Source organism: Kogia breviceps, chromosome 11 (assembly GCF_026419965.1).
Source record: "Kogia breviceps isolate mKogBre1 chromosome 11, mKogBre1 haplotype 1, whole genome shotgun sequence".
NCBI lineage: Eukaryota > Metazoa > Chordata > Mammalia > Artiodactyla > Physeteridae > Kogia > Kogia breviceps.
In genome coordinates this window covers 80,369,589-80,392,197 of record NC_081320.1, presented here as the reverse complement: position 1 = coordinate 80,392,197, position 22,609 = coordinate 80,369,589, and positions in this window count along the sequence as shown.

Sequence of the window (22,609 nt, the reverse complement as noted above, 5' to 3'; positions counted from 1 at the left end):
TTCGTATCTAATTTAGACAGTTCACTTAAAAATCAAAAAGAATTCACCTCTACGTAAAAATGGCCCGTTCTTGGTTAAATTCTTAATTATTCTGGAAAATACCAATGAGAAGGTGTAAATATAGAGTCGGGGAATAATCACTGTCTACACAGTGTAAATTCAAGTCAATCGGTAAAGGGGGAAAGAAAATCATTTGCCTTTGACATTAAATCTATCTGTTCTTTAAAGTCGTTTTTCCCTTGAGGAGGATTTTACATTTGCTATGAGGAAACCATCTCCCAAACCTTCTGAGTTTAGACAATACTTAATCTGAACATCTAATAGTTCATTCTTCTCTAACATCAGTGAACACTTTCATTAAACCAAAGTTATTATTATCAACATTAGGAGGCCCGACAGAAGCAAGCCCATTGTTCAAATGAATTGACCTCTACTACAAATTGCCCTTAACATTGCTCAACTGCTTGACAGTCAATTATCTCATGATCTCCCTTCAAATGGGCCTCATTGCTGAAATAACTAATCCATTACAGAGGGAAGCTTATTTCAATAGCTGAGTGGAGGGTTGCATTTTGCAGGTGCCCCATGAGTATATACTGTGGAGCAACTTATAGACCTCGATCTACCTGACAAGAGAAAGCATCATGCCAAATCCATGTTGCAGGAGAGACAGAGAGCAAAGGATTGGTCAGGACTCCGTTGTGGCTGAGATGATGTCAGTGCTTAAAATATAGCAGTTCTTGGAGATGCACCCCACTGCGTCTCTGAACTATGAAGCAGAAGAGGAAATGGAAATACAGGGAGGCTTAAGCAACTAGTAGAAGGCACCCAGCCCCACAAGGAGGCTGGGGTGGGGGGAGGTCTAAGGCCCTTCCTAGATCCAGAAATCTATGGCAGTGCCTCAACAATGGTTCTGGAGTCAGGTAACCTAGGTATAGGTCGTGTACCACCACTATCTGGCCGTATGACATTGAGCAAGTTGTATACTTTTGCTAAACCTCGATTTCTTCATCTGTATAATGGGGATAATGATATCCACTATATAGGGGTGTGTTGAGGATTAGATGACATATAAGGCAACAGTCTCGGATCAGATGCATAGTAGGCACCCAACTAGTATTATTACAATGATATAAATAACATTATCTCTTTCTAGTTGCTTTGAGAGTCAGCTTTTCCCCCAGAGATGTGACCCTTGAGCTTCTCTCTGCTTGGATGGAGATCTTGCAATTAGGAGCTTCAGGGATAGGTATTTTCCCAGGCCATGAATGAGGTCTAATAAAATAGGACAGTTAATAAAAATGAGTGCTTCATAAACCAGGAAATTAAGTGTTTCCCCATCAAACCAAGCTCAGCCCCCATGTTTATCGGATATTGGAGACCCAGCTGCCTCTGGAGGAGCTCATAGCACCTCTGCTGCAGGAAACCAGTTGGCCCTGCCTGACAGGTCACAGGGGGTAGCAGAAGGGTGGAGAGTGCTGCCCTGTTGTCCCTTCGTATCATTTTGAAGGCTGCACTCCGTATTTATTGATGATTTGTCTCAGTCCTCTGAGATCCCTGAAATCTTAATCCACGTCCCCTAGCCCCATGACACCAAATGGGAATCTTGGCTCCTATTCCCATGTAATAGGGCCAGGGCCAATTTTCTGGGCTGAGGCCAGAGGGGAGGAGGTGTGGGAGCTGTAAATGGGTGAAAAAGAAAGAAAGGGGAGACCACTTACAAGAATCCTTAGAACTCCCTCCAGTACCAACTTATTTACTTTGCCACTCTGGGAGATGGAGATCACTAATCTCTAAGGGACAAATGAGAGAACAGAGACCCGAGACATCCTGTAACCTCTGTGTGGTCAATCATGAATAGAACACAGCTTTCCCTCAACCCTAATCCAATGTGTCCAATCGATTCCCTATTTGAGGTTAATCCCTTGAATTCTCCATGACAGTGAATATACATCACCAATATAATTTTTTAATATTTATTTATTTATTTGGCTGTGCCAGGTCTTAGTTGCAGCATGCGGGCTCTTAGTTGCAGCACGCGGGCTCTTAGTTGTGGCACTCAGCCTCTTAGTTGCGGCATACGGGCTCTTCGTTGCAGCATGCAGGCTCTTAGTTGTGGCACGTGGGCTCTAGTTCCCTGACCAGGGATCGAACCCACACCCCCCACATTGGGAATGCAGAGTCTTAACCAAAGTCCCCACCGATATAATTTTAAATAGCCATATGATATTCTATTGTATCAATGCATAATTGACTCAGTGGAATCCATAACAACTCCTAACGTTTGCTACTATAAACAGTGCTATGGGGAACAGAACCGAAGATAAATCTGTGTAGACAAAGCAAGCTCAAATCCAGAAATCTGACCTTCCCTATCTCTTCGTTGAACACTAGGATGGACCCCCTTGGATCTCCCACAAAGCCCAGGTCCTTCATAGTGTGTTCGGTGCCCTTCAGGCTACTCTGGACCTCTCAGACCTGCAAGCTGGGCATTTAAACTTACACAGTGTAGGTCCCATTCTCTTCCTCAGCCACCAAGAATCACTCCATATACTCCATACAGCCTGTGCCAGTATATTTGTGCATAGTCTCTCCACTTTCTGAAACTTTCTTCTCATCCTCTGCTCATTCTTCAAGACATATCACAGGAAGTTGGTGCTTTCCCTGGGCTTCCCAGCACTGTACACACATCTCTGTTATGGCACCTAGACAAATGTCTATGACCTAAAGTTACATATATCTGTCTCCAAAACAGGACTGTGAGCGCTTGCGGATCTGATTGGAACTGAGTCTTCCTCATATTTATATGCAGAACAACTAGTATCAGGCTTAGAGCAGAGCTGGAGCTTAATAAATGATAGTTAAATAAAATCCTTTATATAACTCACCTGCAACACCTCACCTCAACCTTACTTTTGAATAAGAAGAATATGACTGAACTTGACAGAATTGGAATACATGTCCAGGGGAAGAGGAAGAGATCTTCACTGCCAGGTTCTGGTTGTGGTTCCTAACTAGCCCAGAGCCCAGCCTCCAAAAGGCTCTTCTGGAAGCCACTGTACACCCTGGACTTCTGAGACTCCTAGCTCTTGGATGAGGGCAATCCAACCCAAAGAGGGCAGAGGTGACTTCCCTAAATTCAAGGGTTCTTCCAGTAATAATGACATCAGTATAGTTTACTTTTTTTTTTTTTTTTTCTGGTACGCGGGCCTCTCACTATTGTGGCCTCTCCCGTTGCGGAGCACAGGCTCCGGACGCGCAGGCTCAGTGGCCATGGCCCACGGGCCCAGCGGCTCCGCGGCATGTGGGATCCTCCCGGACCGGGGCACGAACCCATGTCCCCTGCATCGGCAGGCGGACTCTCAACCACTGCGCCACCAGGGAAGCCCCTGTATAGTTTACTTTTGACAGTGGTCTACATACATTAATAATGAGAACCATGGCTAACATATAATAGGGTCTACTATGTGCCAGGCACTGTGATCAGGAATTTTCATTTTTCATTTGATTCTCACAGTAATCTGATGAGTTATTCACTAGTATTACCCTCATTGTAGCGACAACGAAGTAAGATCTAGTTTAAACATGTTAAGTAACCTGATCAAGGTCACCCAACTTATAAATTGCTCTGCTTCCCAATACCTTGGTGATTCTTACTTCAACTTTTTAAAGGCAGAGCAGGGATAGATGTCAGGAGACAGTCGCTCAGCAGGGTAAACAACAGGGTCAAGGCCACATAGCTAGATTAGGAGACCAACCATTCCAGTTTGCCCAGGACTATTGCAGTTTTAAAATGAAGCATCCTATGTTCTGGGCAAACCATCAGTCCCAGGCAAACCAGCACGGTGAGGAAGTAGAACCCAGGACCTCTGACTCCTGGCACAGTGCTCTTTCTACCACAAACTGTACTTTCTCTCTTCATAATGGAAGATGAAGTCATTACAATGCACGTATTCATTTTTCCTGGGCCCTTAGTGAAACAGGCATTTCAGAATCTGTTTATAACATCAATCACTTGGGCTCTCAAGAAGAGACAGACCCCAGCTGGAACTGTTCTTCCTAGTACACTCCAGTGATGAAATACCCAGTCTCTCCCCTGCCTCCTTCGCCTGCTCAGCACACCTGGACTCCTGCCACTCATCTGTATAATGTTCCTAGCACCATCTGGCCCAGAATCTCATGTCCTGTCAACAGGGATGTCAAGCAGGCAAGATGAAAGGACATAACTCCAAGAAACACTGCTCATCTTCTAGCCCCAGTCTGGGGGAAGTTCTGACGATTACTCATTAGGTAGCTACAAGGAGATAAAAATGACTTGTTACCATCCGTCTGTCAGTTGGTGCCTGAAGCAGCCTTTGCTATTTCTTGTTTAAGCAAGTCTTCTGGAGAGGGTCCTAGGACTTTCAAATTAAGGTGGATTACAGGCTGGAGGATCTCAAGGGGATACCAGGGAATTTTCATGATTTAGAGATCTGATGACAGCTGTGGCAATGTCTGTGGTTCTGCCAGCAGCCAGCACATCCTCTCTGTGTAAGTGGCAGAGGGGACAATGGACACATTTAGCAAAGGGAGCCAGAGCTCTAAAGAGCCGAATCTTCACATCTAGCATCTGAGCCAGCCTTCAGATTCTGAGTAAATGTGGGCCTAATAAATGGTAACTGAGCCACTGCAGGGAAGTCTGATGGCTTTTTGAGAATAAACTTCTTCATGTCCTTGTTAGGACATCTACTCAGTATACTTTCCTAGTATAAAGCAAGAAGAAACTGCATAGAGAGAAAAACAGCTTTGATAACATAAAAATCTACAAATTTGTATATCAGAAGATGTCAAAAATGAAAAAAGAAAGAAGAAACCTAAGGAAAAGACACAACAAAAGTTTGATTACATTGATATACAAAGTTCTTGATAATCAATTAAAAATTATAAACCTGAGAATATCAAAACGGGCAAAACTGAACAAGACAGTGATTTTAAAAATAGTTACCCAATAGCTAAAAAACATAATATGGGGATAGTTTAATCAAATATGGAGATGCAAACAATGAAATTTGCTTGTGAAATACACACAAACACATGCACACACAAGAGTGCAAGGGACTAGAGAAATAGTCTCTTTTATCCTCAGCTGGTGGTACTAAGTATGAGTGCAACTTTTGTGTATAGCAGCTTGATAGTAGGCATTATGATCTTTTAAAAATTCCCTTTTCCATAACCCAGTAAACCATTTGCATAAATTCTAAAGAAATAATTAGAAATGGGTTAAAATGATGCTATAGATGATTATTAATTAAGCACTATTTATAATAATGAAAAAATTTTAAGAGTCTAAATAGTTTAAAATACAAAATACATATACACAGTAGAATTTTACAATTATTAAGAATCATGCTTTCAAAGGAAATTTGGTGGTGTAAGAAAAGCTCACAATGTAATATTGAGCATAAAAGCAGTATATATATAAATTGTATTCAGTATGATTCTAAATTATGTTTGTGTGTGTATTTGTATATATACACACAACAGAATATGTTAAGGTGATGGGATTATCAGCAACTTCAAGTTTTTTATTTAACTTCTCTCTAGTTCTCAAATACAGAATGACCTTGTATTACTGCATAATCAGAAAACAATCTTTCATATAAAAGAAGGCAAAGAAGAGTATGGAAAGGGGCTTGGACCTCTTCACTTTCATCCTCACCACAGCCCCTTCCTTTTTTTTTTTTTTTTTTTCCGGTACGCGGGCCTCTCACTGTTGTGGCCCCTCCCGTTGCAGTGCACAGGCTCCGGACGCGCAGGCTCAGCGGTCATGGCTCACGGGCCCAGACGCTCCGCGGCATGTGGGATCTTCCCGGACAGGGGCACGAACCCGTGTCACCTGCATCTGCAGGCAGACTCTCACTGCACTCTCTCACTGCACCACCAGGGAAGCCCTGTTCCTTTTTTTTACCATCTACAGACATTGTGTCTCTTTGTTTCTAGGCTGTCTTCACCTCCTTCCATGTCTCTTTTCTGATAAAGAGAGAGCAAGGAAAGCTTGTGATTAGAACCATCGCTTCTTTCTTTAGCCACTGAAAGGCCAATAGTCAGAACCAGACCCCCTATGGTTGGTAGGAGGAAAACCTCACCCAACCATAAGCTCCTTGAGGGCAGAGACTAGGCCCCCAGTCTCTGAGCCTCAGCACCTAGTCCTGTGCCAGCCAGGCCACTGAACTGACCTCAGCATAGGTGCATTTCAGCACACGCTGTCTCTCACTGCTAAGTACCAAGGGCTATTGAATATGTGGGATGCATCTCTTTCTTCAGAGGAGCTCCTTCTTCAGAGGAGACATTAGACAGATTTACAGTGAACTATAACACACAAAAAGAGGTACCATGAAACACATGTGCGCGGAAATGCTATGGGAGGAAAGGCGAGTATAAACTCGCAAGGACAAAGAGAATGAGAAAGCAGACAAGAGCAACAACAGTTTGGAAACTGGACAGCAAATGGATGAGTAGACTAATATTCAACTGATTTAACATATCTGAGAAAGCTGTATCCTCAGCTGACATTGTGGAGGCCTAGAAGCAGTCCCATTTTTCCAGCAGAGCTTGCCCCATTTTCCCAGCAGAACCCCTCAAAAGGATGAGGAATTGACTCTACTACCTCTGCAAATGTGGGACAGGAGAGGAGCTAAGTAAAGAAGCTTGCAAATTCCACTTGAGAAGCAGTGGAATCCACAGCAGGAATGAAATGTGCATTTGCTATCTGTACTGGGAGAGATGGGAGACCCACTGGTCCAGGGGACACCAGGCACAACTAGAGGAAGAGAGAAGAGTACTGGACACAGGGGAAAGAGTGGGCATTTACATCTTAAATGCCGAGACCTCCAACCTTCTTCCCCACTGGGTTTCCACGAATGTAGCCACCAGCTCTGTACCTGTTAAGCAGGAGACTGGGAGGGCTTTCCTAGGGGGATATGAACATGGGTAAGCAGAAAGACCTAAAGACACTGATATTGAAGTTCTCCAACAAAACAGCCCAGCCACAGCGTACAGTGAAGCACACAGGTAACAAGCCTCAATGGCAAGCTCAGAGCTTCCAGACAGCATTGAGTGCTCTGCTCTTAATAAGAGCAGAAACTAGAGTTCACAGACACATGAGAAAAGTCTCTAACATGAAATATGGAAATCAAATCACTCAGGACAAAAGCAACCTAACAGGAATCATTCAAACAAAACATTTTATATTCAAAATATATTTAATATCCTGAAGATACAAAAGAAGATGTACTGCATTTATGCAAACAAGGACTGGATAATATAGAAAAAGAACACCAAGAGAATTAAAAAAAGGACTGATGAAATTTATAATATTATGGTAAAAATAGAAAAGTCAACAGAGGGTTATAAGATAAGGAGATAGAAAAATAGGACAGAGAAGAGGAGAAAAGTAAATGACAAGTTCAGGATGCCCAACATGCAAATGATAGAGTTCCAGAAAGAGAGAACAACAGACACACACACACACACACACACACACACACACACACACACACACACACACACACACACAGAGGAAAGAAATTAACCACAAAATAACTCGTCAAGGAAATGTCTCTCAACTGAAAGACTCGAATTTCCAGATTAAAGGGGGTCCCTACAGCAATATAAAAATACACTCAAAAGGCACAGTGTCATGAAATTTTAAAACACAAAGGGCAAAGATATAATCAAATAAACTTCCAGAAAGAGAAAAGCAAAACAGATCCCATTCCGAAGATTGTGAATTTGAAAGGCTTTGAACTTCTTGATAGTTCAAAGCTAGAAAACAATACCGGAAGCTAGAAAACAATGGAGTGATGCCTTCAAAAATCTGAAGAGAAATGACTTTCAACCTAGAATTCTATATTAAGAGAAACTACCAATCAAATATGAAGGTAAATTAATGGCTTTGTCAAATATACAAGGTCTCAAATATTTTATCTCCCTGTATTCTTTCTCAGGACACTACATGGGGATATGTTACACCTGAATCAGCAGGACACTGGCAGAGAGGGGTTTAACACAGGACAGGCAAAGGAAGTTCTTAGGAGGAGGCAGAAGGGAGGGCCCCAGATGCCAGGGTGTAACCCATCCAGTTTAGAGCAGGGCAAAGGGTTCCAGGAGAGATTTCTTAAAGAAGATGAGATTGGCAGGTGAATGAACACATGTGATATGTAGAGAAGACATTTAGAAAACTGGCAGAGAGTTTGGGGTTGAAACAGTGATAAATTCAGAGGAAACTAAGCAAATATAAAAGGATATAATGTAATCTAAATGTAAATGTAAAACAAAACAAAAATAAAACATAACCCCTAGGGAAAATAAAAAATTGTACATGAAAGGAAAAGTAAAGGCGTAGCCATGAATCTAATTTGCATTGCCATATAATATAAACACTGAATATTGACTTGAACAAAATTAAAAGGTAACACTATAGGGAGAGTGGAGGGAAAAGAAAGGCATGGCTTGGCATGTCTAGTAAACAAACGATCAGGAGCAGAGGACTGCTGTGTTCATTGACAGGTCTTGTTCACCATTTGCCTTTTTAAACTACAGGTAGGCACAAATTTTGATAAAATAATAGAATGTAAAAAAAGAGTGAATCTCATTTCTTCGAGTGTCCTTTCTTCTCCCAGATCATCATAGTGCTTTCCTATCTGTTTTTGTGTTCAAAGCAGAGGACTGGCTTAACATGCAACATAAGGGATTTGGGTTAGACATGGAGGAAAAGCTTCTTTCTCTTCAGAGCTCCAGGAAAATGGGACTCAGGTAACAGTATGCTGGAGTTCCAACCTACATCTTTGTTGTTTCATGTTTGTCTTACCTAACATAAATAAAAATATCAACCACCATTGATGTTGGAACTCTACTCCTTTGTTAATTACAACCATATGTTGCCTACAAATTTTTTTAATTGGCAAAAATCAACAGCATTCTGTGCGAATCAAGTTAAATTTACAAAGAAAAAAATATTTATTATTACTGTAAATTGTGTACTACATACCTTTTATATCAGTAAAATATACATTAAATGTGTGTGTGTATCTATGTGTGTGTGTCTATACACACACACATTTTTCTTTTCAGAGTACCAACTGTTAAACACTTATAGGCACACCACTGGACCTACAGGTATTGCTCAGGAATGAGTAAGGAATAAGGAAGTCTGACTAGAGAAATTTAGCCAAAATTATCCCTCAGGAGCCTGCATTCTTAGAGTGACTTCTACCCTCCCCTCTGTTCTTTATGACCTCGGAGAGGAAGCCTCTGCCCTTTGGGAGGGTTTAGCTCTGACTTCATCGGTTAGTACCTTGGTAGATTTCCCCAAAATGCACTGTCATTGATGCTCATAGAAGGCAAAACTCACTACATAAGGATGGGTTTCTTTGGTATAAAATTAAGAATTATTGATAACTGAAAGACTCATTATTTTTCAAAGAAATACAAGTAAAACATTTATCCATTGGGATGGATGATGGAAATGACAGCTGAACTATTTATTACATTAAGCACTATGTGCATTTTGGACTGAATTTTGTTTCATGGATTTCCTCATAAAATTATACTATTTTTCAAAAAGCATCTTAAAAAATAAGAGTTTAAAGAAGAAAGAAATTAATTTAGAATCTCAAAAGGAACAGGAGAAGGAAGAGTATCTGTGAAGACCTCTTTAATGTGAAGACTTTTTAAACAGAAGGTCTTAGAACTAGGATGGCACTGGAGTTATAAAAATCTTGGGAAAAATACAATTTGATAGGATAATATCCAACTGAGAGCTAATCCTGTTGATGAAAATGTCAGAAAAATATAAATCAGGTGCCTGACAATGCTCAAGAGCCATTGAAAGCAATGCACAGTGGTGGCCGGAGCAACAGACCTCTGGTTAATGCTACCTCCTGAAATGGCCAGGTAAGGTTTATGTTATACTATCTCTAGTGCTATTTACAAACAGGATACTTAATTAGTGTTCATTAAATGGGTATAAGTGACTGTGAACTCATTCTCTCTGTGTTGCTTTGAAATGCCCTGATGGACACACTTCTCACTGAAAGGAATGCTCAGCTCTGAGGCAACTTAATCTCAACCCCTCCCTGATATCTGCAGACACATGCTCCAGATAGATAAGAATCAACTGTCAAGTTGAGAATTTGGTGTTCTCATGCCCTCTGGCTCCCCATCTCCATATTTATCCACTTCATAACCATTCTGTGAACCCAGGGCTTTGGCCTTATATCTTCCATCCTGTATTACAGTTTACTGAGTGCTCTTACATACATTCCCTATTTCAAGCCTCTCAACAATCCTATGACAAGGGCAGAGCTGGCAGAATGCCCATTTTCCTGAGGATGAAACGAGGATTCCCAGAGGTTAATGCCTTGACCAAGGTCCCAGCGCAGAATCCAACCTAGGATTCACTCGGTTGTTTTGGCTTCTATCCCAATGCTTTTCCCAAAAATGCTGACATTTGGACTCTGAGGTGAGCCTAAGAGATAAAAATAGAATGCCACGTGTCTGATAAATTTCTTCTAATAAAATACAAAAGGTACAGCTCTTCAGGCCAAAAGAGAAATAGAAAAACTGGAGACAACAATTACATGACTTCGGTTGTGTATATATGGCCTCTCTTTGAACATGGACGGTATTAATTGTACTCCCAAGAAAAATCAGTAGATGAAACAAGCTTTACCAAAGAGTTGCCAAAAAGATGATTTCAAAATTCTGACTTGGTGATGGGTTAATTTAAATTTACATAGTTAATCATTCTATAATTGAAAGAAGGGATTTATTTCTGGATGTAATTAACTTGGATGTTCATGTCAAGCAGACAAATAGGTTCTAAGAAGAGAAAAGATGGGGACAAGAAAAGAAAGCCGGATTGAAGATCTGAACAAGGCAAGGGAAAAGATTTTTTATTTTAATCATTGAAAGTGTCAATAAGCACAAGGCCACCTTTGACTGATTAAAAGATAAACCAAAATACAACATGATGGTTGGTGGAAAGTTACAAAGGGGAGTCATAAATTAGATAGGAATTTGGACAAAAGGGCTTTTAAAACCCTTTCTAACCCTCAGGTTTTGATGAAATCTGTGAGCAAAACCATTCTCTAACTTGGAAGTCAGGGTAATGTTTCACTGAAGCTGACTATTTCTGTTACCAAAACACCTGACCTAAAGGAAAGTGACATAGTCTTGTTATTTTGCTAAGCAAAGAAACTGGGGATAGTCATGCCACTAGGAGGGAAGGAAACCTCTCCCAAGTAGCTGAATACCACACGGAAGAATAAGATGGAGGACTGAGATGTTATATCCCAAACCTCTTACTCATAGTTGGAAACCAGTTCCACCATACAGGATATGAGTGGTCTTCCTCCCCTGCAAAAAAGCCAAAGCAGAGGTGGGAAAAAAAAAAAGAGAGAGAGAGAGAGAGAGAGAAGGGCTCCATATACCTTTAATGGATGATAACACAGTGGTTAATAGCTTAGGCTCATCTGGATAGACTTCTTTGTGTTCAAATCATTGCTTCCCCACTTACTAACTGAGCGACCTTGAGACAGTTATTTAATCTGTAAAATGGGGATAATAATAGTACTGACCCATAGGCTATTGTAGGATTAAATTAATTAAGTAGAGCTGCTTAGCCTCCTGGCTGGAATATAGTAACAATCCAATGAATATGAGAATGAGCAATTGCTGTAATTCAAAGTTTTAGTGAGAAAGTGTTGCCTTGAAGGAGAACCATAAAGGTTATGACAAGAAAAGTGTGGGCTTCATAGGGTGTTTCACAACTCTTGATCATTTTGAAAAAGTCACATGATTTTCAAAGACTAGAGAACTCCCAGACACCAAGATGTGGATAAACTCAAAACAGGTCCTAGGTCCTAGTTTGTGTCAAGCCCTGGAAGCCAACATTTTCATGATTCCTTCAGGGCGCCAGCTGTGCTAAGGTGGACCTAGGATTACTGGTGACCTGAGTAGAAACGCCTCAACAAGTGGAACCCAGAAAACAGGTTCTGGTCCCCAATCTACTGGTAAGTGGCTCTGTCACTGGGAGGGAGCCACAGAGCTGGGAGCTTAGTCTCCTCATCTAGTGTCAGGAATGAGTCTCCTCAAACCACCACAAGGGCAGGACGAGGGTGCACTGGGCAGGGTCTGACTCCCCAGCGATGTGCCCAGGGTACCAACAAAGCTGGGGCTCACACATGAAACTCGCATTGGCTATTTTAAAGCAAAGATCAAAGTATTCATTGATGGGAGAACCAGAATTTCATTAGACTTTTCATACCTGTTTTACAGCTTACTGTTATTTTACTTTTAGTTCTTTGGCAGGAGTGGACAAATGAGCACATCATAAAACTCTTAGAGACCAAGGTCTCTTAAAATCATCACCCAGCCTAGAAGTGGGCACCCACAAGGTTAGTGGCAGCTGCTTTATGGGGAAGGAGAAGAGGAGAAAGGGATGTCAAGCAAGTCTGTGTCCACTCAGACCTTCCCTCTGCGCCCGCTCATGCCACTGTCTATCTCTTTGCCTACCTCTGGGTTCCTTGGCCCTTCTGCCACCCTGAGACCCCAGAGCCAGAGTTCCACGCTGCAAATTTCTGCGGGCTTGCTTCCTTTCCATTCCCCAATGTAGACATTTTCTCAGTACAATATATCTCAGGGGACAGTTATTAGAATAGCCCATAAGATGAGGGAGCTGACTGACCCCTTTCTTTTATATGCCTGCAGATCACTGGGGGCTCTTGTTAAAATGCAGATTCTGATTCGGCACGCCTAGGCTGGGGGCTGCGATACTGCAGGCTACCAAGCTCCTGGATGATGTTCATTTCTCTGGTCCTCAGGCCACACTTCGAGTAGGGAGGGACTAGAGACCTTTCCAGCTCTGACTGCCCTAAGCTTGTGAGCTCACCCAGAACCATCTCAGCCAGAAGTTCCCAGAACACTTCTACAGGGCCCTTGCTTTCCGTGCCATCCCTGCACACCAGCCCAGTCTTCCACCTTGTGAAAACAGTGAATTCAGATGCAGAAGGGCTCCAGTAGCAAGAGGACACCTCAACTCCAGGCACAGAGGTGTCACAGAGGAAACTTACAAACATGCCAGAGTGACTACACTGGGTCTTCAATAGTTCCAGTTATCCTCCCCAGAGGATTCCCCAGCAAAGGATAAAAAGTCTAGAAAAAAACCTTAAATCATTTGCATTCACAGTACAGGGAATACAAATATATTAAGATGTGCCCCATAGTCCTTGGTGTCAGGTGGCAGAGCTAATCACCTCATGGTGAATCAGATCAGCTTGGTGGCAGTAATTTAGCCTCCCTTAAGCATCACTGTGGACTCATATGTGAGGATAAAAGACTGAAAACCCTCTCAAACAAAGAACGCCTTTTGTGGTTGGACGAGGTTCCCAGGAAGGGCCACTGTCACTGAATAAACATCGGCACAAATGCTAGACTCGGAGAAGATGTCCCCCCACCAGAGTGAGAAAAGGCCAGAATGACAGTACATGTGCATTTCCAGACAGCTCAGATTCACTGGCTTTGAAGACGCAAGGTGGTATGTATGTGCATGTGTGCCTGCATGTATGTGTGTGCATGTGTTTGCATTTATGTGTGAGTGCACACGTGTGTGTGTGTCTGTTCGGAGGGCAGCAGGAGCATGACAGGGAGGAAGAGGTAAACACGCTGATCCTTTCTCTATAAAATGGCTGCCATCTCCTTAACAGCCTCCTCTCTGTTTCCCTGGCAAAGATGACACTAAAACTCTGTCCTTCAAAAACCTAACAAATATGACTAGGAAATAGAGTCCACTCTTGTGAGGTGAAGGGAGAGGTTATGATTACGACGTTGGCACCCCTCCACTCCCTGCATGTCCTATCGCAGGTCTTCCTGTCTGAGAGGACTTGGAATAAAGGAAAGCCTTGTGGTGGTCTGACTGGGCTCTCAGGAAGGACCAAGTGGAGATGATCTGCCAGCATCCTCCCGTCAAGCACTCTGCACATCAAGGAGGCTTAGCTCAGGGCCGGGCTGGCAGGGTTAAGCTCCCTCTATGATGGTGGGGGCAGGCCAGCTTCCCTACCAACACCCGCCCTGCTTCTCTGGCTATGACTTGTAGACATGGATAAAGCACACCTTCGAAGACCTTGAGGGAGCTCTAGAAAAGTGGCCTCATTGGGGATTAAATCAGGTCTCCCAATTCTAATTCAAGTCAAGCATCTCCCCACACCTGCTCCATGGACTCCTGAGCTGAATCCACACAATTCTGTCTACAGATTCCTCAGTGGGTGTTCCTAGTGGCCACCCAAGCATTAAATTCTGCAATAGAAGCTCTCCCAGGAAGCCAGTTCTTGGTTTAGTAGATAATACATCATGTGCTAAATCACTCAGGAAAGTGCCACCCAGTTGTTAGAATAAAGATTTAATTGCTAAATATTGGGCTTTAAAAACCAATCAAGCGTAGAAGGTAACTTTAATTAGACAGAAGAATCAGATAAACAGAGTGTAAAAAGCTTAGTGTTTGAATAGCATGTATCTCACCTGCCTTTATTCTCCAAGGGCATGGAGACAAAACAGAGATCAGCCCTGTGCTACCCACTTTGACACAACTATAAGTAAAGGGAACAAGTATATCACTTCACTCACACCCAGAAACAGTCTTTCATTTATGGGGCTTTTGGATAAAACTCCTTGATCTTGGAAATGCTGAGAAACAAATAACCAGCATCAACTGTGGATCAAGAATCCCAGCCCTGAAGACAAAGGGTATCGACTCCTGATTTCCACATGCACACTCAAAAACACAGACTGAAGATTGTCCGTTGACTTGCAGTCAATACTGTCTAAACACCGCATCTATCTTGGAAAAAAAATTCAAGACATGTCACAGCCCTTTTCGACTCAGGCATCGCAACAATTTTCAGGATCTTGTCTGTGCCCTCCTGTCTTCCACTGAGTTGAGAATGCCCGGTGACGGAATGCTCACCTTCTTACTTTGTCTTTCACCAAGCTCATTTCCTGAAGCTGTGAAGGTGATGGATTCACCTCAGTGAGTTCATTGTGAAGCCCTTGTGACCCTCACCTACTGGAACAGCTTTGAACTGCATGGTTTGGGCCTCCCACTCACTTGAGTATTTTTAGAACTAAGCATAGAACAAAAATGAACTTTTCAAACAGGAAAGGAATGCAAAGTGTTTAGGGCTGGTTTTCAAAGGGCAAAGCTCATTTTAAAAGACTATTGATTCGGACTAACTGCAACATGACAGGTTCATGTGGGGTCAGGAGCATGCAGGAGGGAGCCAGGTGTGCAAAGCTAATCCTTGGACACCCAGGGGAGATCTGAGCACCAACCTCAGCTAAAGTGAATGGTTCACGTTAGCACAACTGGAGGATTGTAGAGGGAACAGATGCCACAAGGAAGAGCCCACGTTGCTTGAGGAAGGTGACAATGGCGAGAGATTCTTCAGATACATCCAACACCCTTTCCATTGACTAAGCATTAACCTTATCATCACATGGAAACCTAAGTTCTAATTTTTAAGATCTGTTTCTTGCGTACCCAGCAAAATGTTTTTTGATGACTTTCTAGATGCTTAAGTGTAGTTTGAAGAGCAGGCCAGGTAGGAACTGACTAAAAATATGCCAAGGCAGCCAAGCATCATCTTCAGAAAAGATAGAACTACCCCATGCTCTGTTCTCCCCCTTTACTCACTCTTAACAAAAGTAATTTCTGTGTATCTACTATGTGTCTGGCAGCCACCAGGGATGAAGGAAACAGAGATGATTCTGATACTACCCCCAGGGAGTTCAAGGTGTAATGAAGGACAAACATACATACAAATACTTAAAACACATCCACCTCCTTCTGGGACTGAGCACAAATGTAGCACCTTGTTCTGGAGAACACTACCCTTGTTTTCCATCCCACCTTCTGCCTTGGCAGGGCCAGTCCCTCAAAGAAATATAGCCCATCATGTAAGCTTTTGCATAAATCCTGTGTTCCAGAGACAGGTGGAAACCACTCTCTAGGCTTCTTCCAAGCTTACCAATAGCTGTAGCACACCAGCCTGCCCACTCTCCCATTGGCCTTCCAGGTCAGAAACTGGGCTCCCACATCCAGGGAGGAGAGAGAATGTGCCCAAGATCACGCACTTGACACGCTAGGCACACTTTTTAGAAACAGACTGTCTGCTAAGCGACATAAAGTCATTACAATATGCAAAGCAAACAAATAAACTTTCTCATCTATACAAAAATGACACTGCCTACTTATTATGATGGCTGATGAGCTGTATTGAGTTTTTTCCCTCATCTCCTATCCTATGACCAAAAGGTTGTAAGCCACAGAATATTAGACCCAGCCAGGATTCTCATGGGCTCTTTGCTCTGTCCCCTATTTCACTCTACAAAATAGACCTTTGCAGGGCTTTTTGGATTTGTGAATTGCCCACAGGGAAAATTTCTCCTTGACAAGAAGCCGACGGACCCATAGGCGGGTCCACCGATTGACCTGGGTGCAGGCTTCAAAAGCCCAGGAATAGGGTTATTCTTGAAAGAAACACATATAATGAAGTGGAGCAGGATGATAGCTCAAGATAATAACTGACGTGCTTTTTATTCCATATATTTCCTCTTACCTATTGACACCCGCCTTTCCCCATTCACTGCATCAGGAAAGGGGTGACAGTAGTAGAAAAACCAAGAAAAGCAGCTGAAATCTAAGAGCCAAAATTTTTGCTTTGCAAGAGCCTAGGCTTTACAAAAGCCTAATACCTGAAAGGTTGGAGGTTTAAACAAGGGATTCGGAAGCTAGCTCACAAGTTACACTCTTGTGCCCTGAAATTAGATTAGGACTATCTGGAATTGTGCTAGAGGTGAACTAGAGAGAGACAGAGGCTTGTGGGTCAGACATAAGTTTCTTCATGGGTCTCAGTCCAACTCTCTGTCCAATGTCCCCAAGCTGGTCTGCCTACAGCCTGGACTCAGGATCCCAGCAACCCTTGCATTTTCAGGGATCAGAGGAGTAAAGCATTTTCCCCCCTCCACTGCACTGCCTTTCCTCTCTGTGCCTGCCCAGCATGTATTCCCCTCCCCATCCCAGCAGAACCCCCTCCTGGCCTCATAACAGTTCTGTACCTGTCACCCTTCCAGGCCTTTGGCAGTCTTCTAGAAAAGGAGAACAATTACAAGGACTACTTTTAGGAAGCCGAATGAAAGCCAGGACCTGATTTCCCATCAGCCATCAAGTTGTAACAATTCCAGCAGTTTGGGTTTGAACTGAACCGGTGACCTGCACTGGAGTGAAAGGCTCCAAACACAATTATCGCTCCCCAGAGCAGCCTTCCATGTGCCTTTGCCTCTCACCTCGCCTGTTTGAGGACACAGACAAATGAGCCTTCTTGACGTGTCTATGCCAGTTCTGATCCCCCAGTCCTTACTCACAGACCCTTTTGCAGAGTGCCCTCCAACCACATTCTAGATGGATGTCCTGTGTAAGCCATTCTCCTTAACATTAACATTACTCAAAACAGCTTTAACATCATCACTCCTGCTGCCTTTGACGGTAGAGGTGTTAGGCTCCATTTCCAGGCTGATGCAAAGAAATCTGAGCCAATGCAAGACATCTGTCATTACTCAAGGGCACTGACTTAAAGATAGCTGCTACATTCTAGGCTCCCCCTGTTTTCCTGCATTTTTCTCGAGGATGTGCTTTTTCTCTTTTCAGCATCATAATCAATAGTTCATATCAGGCACCACTATGCTAAACCGTCACCTGACATTTAGTTTTGATGTTATTCTCCTAAGCAACAATGTCCAATTAGGTGTCAAGTCACAGTCTTACTATAAGACTAAGAAAAGAGAACACAGCCTCAGCTGCTCCCAACTCACCACAGACCAATGAAAAGCAAACTCAGTAAGTGTCAACTTGTCTCATAACAAAAACCCATTTATTATTGAGAAAGCAGACACACACAAAATTAGATCAAAGGCCCACTACTTGTCATTCATGATGTACTATCCCTGATGAGCAACTGTAGATTTTTTTAATGACTAAAATTTTTTTTAAATACCCCCAGTTCAACAACAAGAAAGTTTCAGGAGAAATCTCAACTGAGTTTTGCTGCCCCAGGAGATGAGCTGGTTTATAGCTGTTTTATCAAAGAACTTTGAAATATAAAATGCTCCTGAGAGGTTAGAAAGGAAAGAAGAAAAACTTTAGGCATACTGAGCACTGTGACATCCCTGTCCTCACTGGGCTCCTCGGGGATAGTCATCCCTCATGTGTTCACCCCCAGAGACAGAGTCATAAAGGAGCAGGTAGGCCGAGCATCCACCTGAGTTCTCCAGGATCCCACTACCCGGTGACCTTGTATAAATGTCAGTTTCCTTGGGCTTCAGTTGTCTCATCTGACACACAGGAGCTGGATCCAAGAATATCCAAGAGCTGTTTTAGATTTGAAATTTTATGACCCTCTGATGGAAGAGAGAATGGGAATACCATAACATTAGATGTGAGAGAGAGCAAGAGAGAGGGGAAGAAATTAGGGAGAGAGGAGACAGAAAACAGAAAACCAAAAGAGCAGTATAACAGGAAACAGAAGGGTAGACAAAGTGGGGAAGTAAGGACAAAACAAAGGTGAGGTCAAAACAACTTCAGTTCTAGTAAACACTAAGGATAATGATGATTTCTATTCTTTCAGCACCTACCATACTGTATATACATTTTCTCTAATATTCACAACTTTCTGAGGTTGTATTAATATATCCATCTTACAGTTGAGGAAACTGAGGTTCAGAGAGGTTTAGAAACTGGTCTAAGTTCACACTGATAATAATTAATTAGACCACGATTGAATCCAAGAACCCAAGCCAGCCATCCCACTATGTTACACTGCCTCCTAAAGCATTCTCCCAATTGTTTAGCAAGAGATCCAGTGCTCCCTTCTGCTTTAGTTGATAAAGTGTAGTTCAAGTAGAGGATCTGTGAAGAATCCAAGAAGGCAGCATCTTCAACCAACAGCAGTTTTGAATGTGCCTCTGATGGAGAAAGGAGGGATCAAGGTGAACATGCTCTAAATCATTGACAAGAAGTATCACATTGTAGGGTGAATCCTACTACAGGGAGACAGTGTAGCGAAGAGAGGGAAAAGCACTTGCTTAGAAATCAGGAAAACAGGGTCTAGATTCTTGCCACAAATTTCTTGAATGGCTGTGCACGAGCCCGACCTGCCCTACCTCCCTCCAAGAATGGCAGAATACCTGGGTGCACATGTGCCGTTAGGTAAAAAGTGTTAGATACAAGAAAGGGTAGTAAGTGAGGGGAGTGGGGAGATCAGAGCTCTTTCAGCAGAGTATACCAAGGTCCTACAAACTGCAGACACCTGTTCATTGCTTCAGGAAAGTCAGGCAGAGCTTTAAGAAAATTCATGATTAAAAAAAAAAAAAAAACCTTTCAGTGAAGGCAAACTGGCATGTGAGTGAGATTGCTAAAGTCTTTTTCATTTTGTGCAAGATTCAAGCCTGACTCCTGTTAAATAGAAAGCTCCTGAGTACATCTGAAAGATGATTAGATTTACAAAAGTTCCATTTGTCCACAACCTTTCACATAGCCTTGCATTAACAGAGAAGAGTTACATGGGTATGAGTCCATGTGATATGGGAAAACGTGTAAAAGAAGAAGCAAGGCATACGAATTTGTGCAGGCCATGAGGCTAAGACCCAGAGAGAAAGCAGATGAGACTAAAGATGAATCCTGCAGCAGAAAAAGGAATTTAGTATGAATGGCAGCCATGAACCACCACTGGCCCCTACTCTGGTCTCCCCATCACCACGTCCCTATGGGTTCTGACTACTCCTTATCTTCCATTCCCTTGATATTAGGAAGCACAGGAAAAGTTCAGAGGAATTTCATCCACCCAGGGAACATTTTAGAGTTGATAGATTTCTTTTTTACCATATGCTGAAAAGGTGTCTGGGACTACATAACCAACTCTGCCCTACACCAAAGAATGGGATCAAAATCACCAAGGATCCTCTTTGGTACTCTTCTGTAAACATTAATCTCACTAAAGTGAGACTAGAGTCCATGACTTTATTGAAAGTGTTGGTATATGAAAATATCGGTTAGGCATGGCATGTAAGCATAGTTGTAGAAATGGAAACACATCATCATTTGCTGCAGATATTAAGGATTTCTATGAAGGTAAGAGAGTTTCTTGAAAGCAAGTAGTGATTACAGTTAATAAGAGATGTGCTCCAGAGCCTCTGCCTGGTCTTTAGGCTGTGACCTGTCTTTAAGGACTGCGAATTCAGTTGTCTCAGTTCATCCAACCATCTGACAGTGAAACAGCTGTTTAGATTAAGGAGCCTAGTGATAACTTGCCAAGTGCCTCAGGGACATGGCTCACGACCTGGCCACGTGCCACAGCACCTGTCATGATGAGTTTCGAGACAAGAAGAGCTAGACTGTGTGAGAGGCAGGCAGTGAGGGGATGTTCCTGTGGACAAGTGAATGTAACAGACTTCATCAGGGAAGGAAGGAAGAGGTCTAGCTGCTGAAACCAGAGAGGTCTAGACAGATCCCCAGCAGCCTGCCTTGGGAACTGGGAGCATCTCTGTTGCTTGTGTGATGCAGAGGCGGGGGAGAACCGAGGTTGTACAGTGACTCGGGGACTCAGGTAAGACTGAGTGAGACTCAGGTCACAGGCAGGACTGGACAGGACTTCAATAAGACTGGCTTATTGTCAGAAATAATAAAACTGAAAAGGACATGCAGAACTACAGAGCTGATGGACAACAGTGATCCCAGGTTCCAGGGTCAAGGGGCTTTGGCTTCAGGAGCCAGCGGGCTAAGGAGCTGGAGCCAAGGAACCCACAAGAGCTGTACCTCACAGAAGGCTAAAAAGTAAGAGGAACTGCACTGTCTGATTCAGACACAGCTTTATGTTGTTTGTGTTTCCAGTTCCCCCATCAGTGCCACTTTCTGTAGAGCTGCTTTATTCCTGGAGGTGAAAGTATGAATAGATTGTTGTTTCTTCCTCCTACCTTCAATTTTAGCCAAGTTTGCAAATAGCTAAATCTAAAAACATGCTCCATACTGGTACACTCTGTGTGTGTGTGTGTGTGTGTGTGTGTGTGTGCGCACGCACGCATGCACGCATGAGCTCACATACACGTGTGCCTGTCTGGAACTGGGTCTAGGTTGCTACAATATCCCAGGGCAATGTGAGCATAAAAATTGCTACCATTTATCAAGCACTTATTATGGGCACAGTGAGGAACTCTTGAATCTCTAATCCCTCTAATGTCAGAGGACAGGATTTCATTTATTCCTTTACAAGGCTAATGCTGAGCCTCTCCAGTGCTCCCCAGAACAGAGCTTACAATAGAAAATAATATAACACATGAATATAATATCATCACACCTTCCTGTAAAAGGCAAGGTCTAGAAAAGTAATGTCTACACTTGCCAGACCATTCTACCTGAAATGGCTAAGTCAGACAATCAACTGATCTGATTTTGTCCAGTGAACTGACTGATTGATTGACTGGCTTGGTGGAATAACACAGTTACTCCAGCATCATGTTGCCACAGCTTTGCAACGTGTCTCTGCTGATGAAATTAAGTGAAAAGCGATGAAATTATTACAGATATTTCCCGTTTCAAAGATGCCAGCCTGGATTGTTAAAACCTCAAGAACTTTGCCATAAGCGAAACTGTATGACGTAGAATGAAAAGGGGATGCCATGGACAGATCCCTAACTGGGTTTGCTTTTGTCCCTGGTTTTGCTTTTATTTGGTATTTTGGTTTTGGTTTTGCTTTTTTTTTGTCCCTGGGTTTGCTTTTGTCCACCTAAATCTCAACTCTGGCTACTCGTTAGAATCATCTACAAAGTTTTAAAAACCATTCATGAAGGGAGGTCCCGAAGACACTGATTAAACTGGTCCGGATGGGAACCTGGACAAGGGTACATATTTTTAAAGCTTCCCAGGTGATGATAACAGATAACCATGATTGAGAATCTTGGATTTTAGTGTTATGGTCCCTCTGGGCCTCAGTTTCCTGTTTATTTAACAAGAATTTTGGACCAGGTGATATCTAGGGCCCTGTACATTCTACGATTTCTTGATAATTTTGATCCCATCCTCAGCTGACAGGCAGCTCTGAAAAGACCACTTTCTCTTTGCATAATTCAATTCCTGAATGCCACCAAGATGGCTGACCTACCACAGAGGGCTGGCGTGTAGGTTAATGAGATCGTATTTGCAAAGTGTTTGGGGCTCTGGGGAAGGAATCTCTAATACGTGCAGCTAAAGAATGATTACAGCAACATTAATGTCATTTTTTTTTTTTTAGGAAGAGTAAACCACAGTTCATAATCCTGCATATGCCATAATTAGACTGTCTTGCCTAGATGGAGAGCGGCAGAGTTGCAAGTAGATAAAAGAAGGTCTGCTCTTGTTAAGACTAGATGCCAGGTCAAGCTTTCATGAGACATGTCTATGCAATCACAATTGATATGGACTGGAATTTAATCTATGCAAAGTCCTTTGGTCCCCAAGCACACCCTGGTAGACTTGTGACCCACGTCT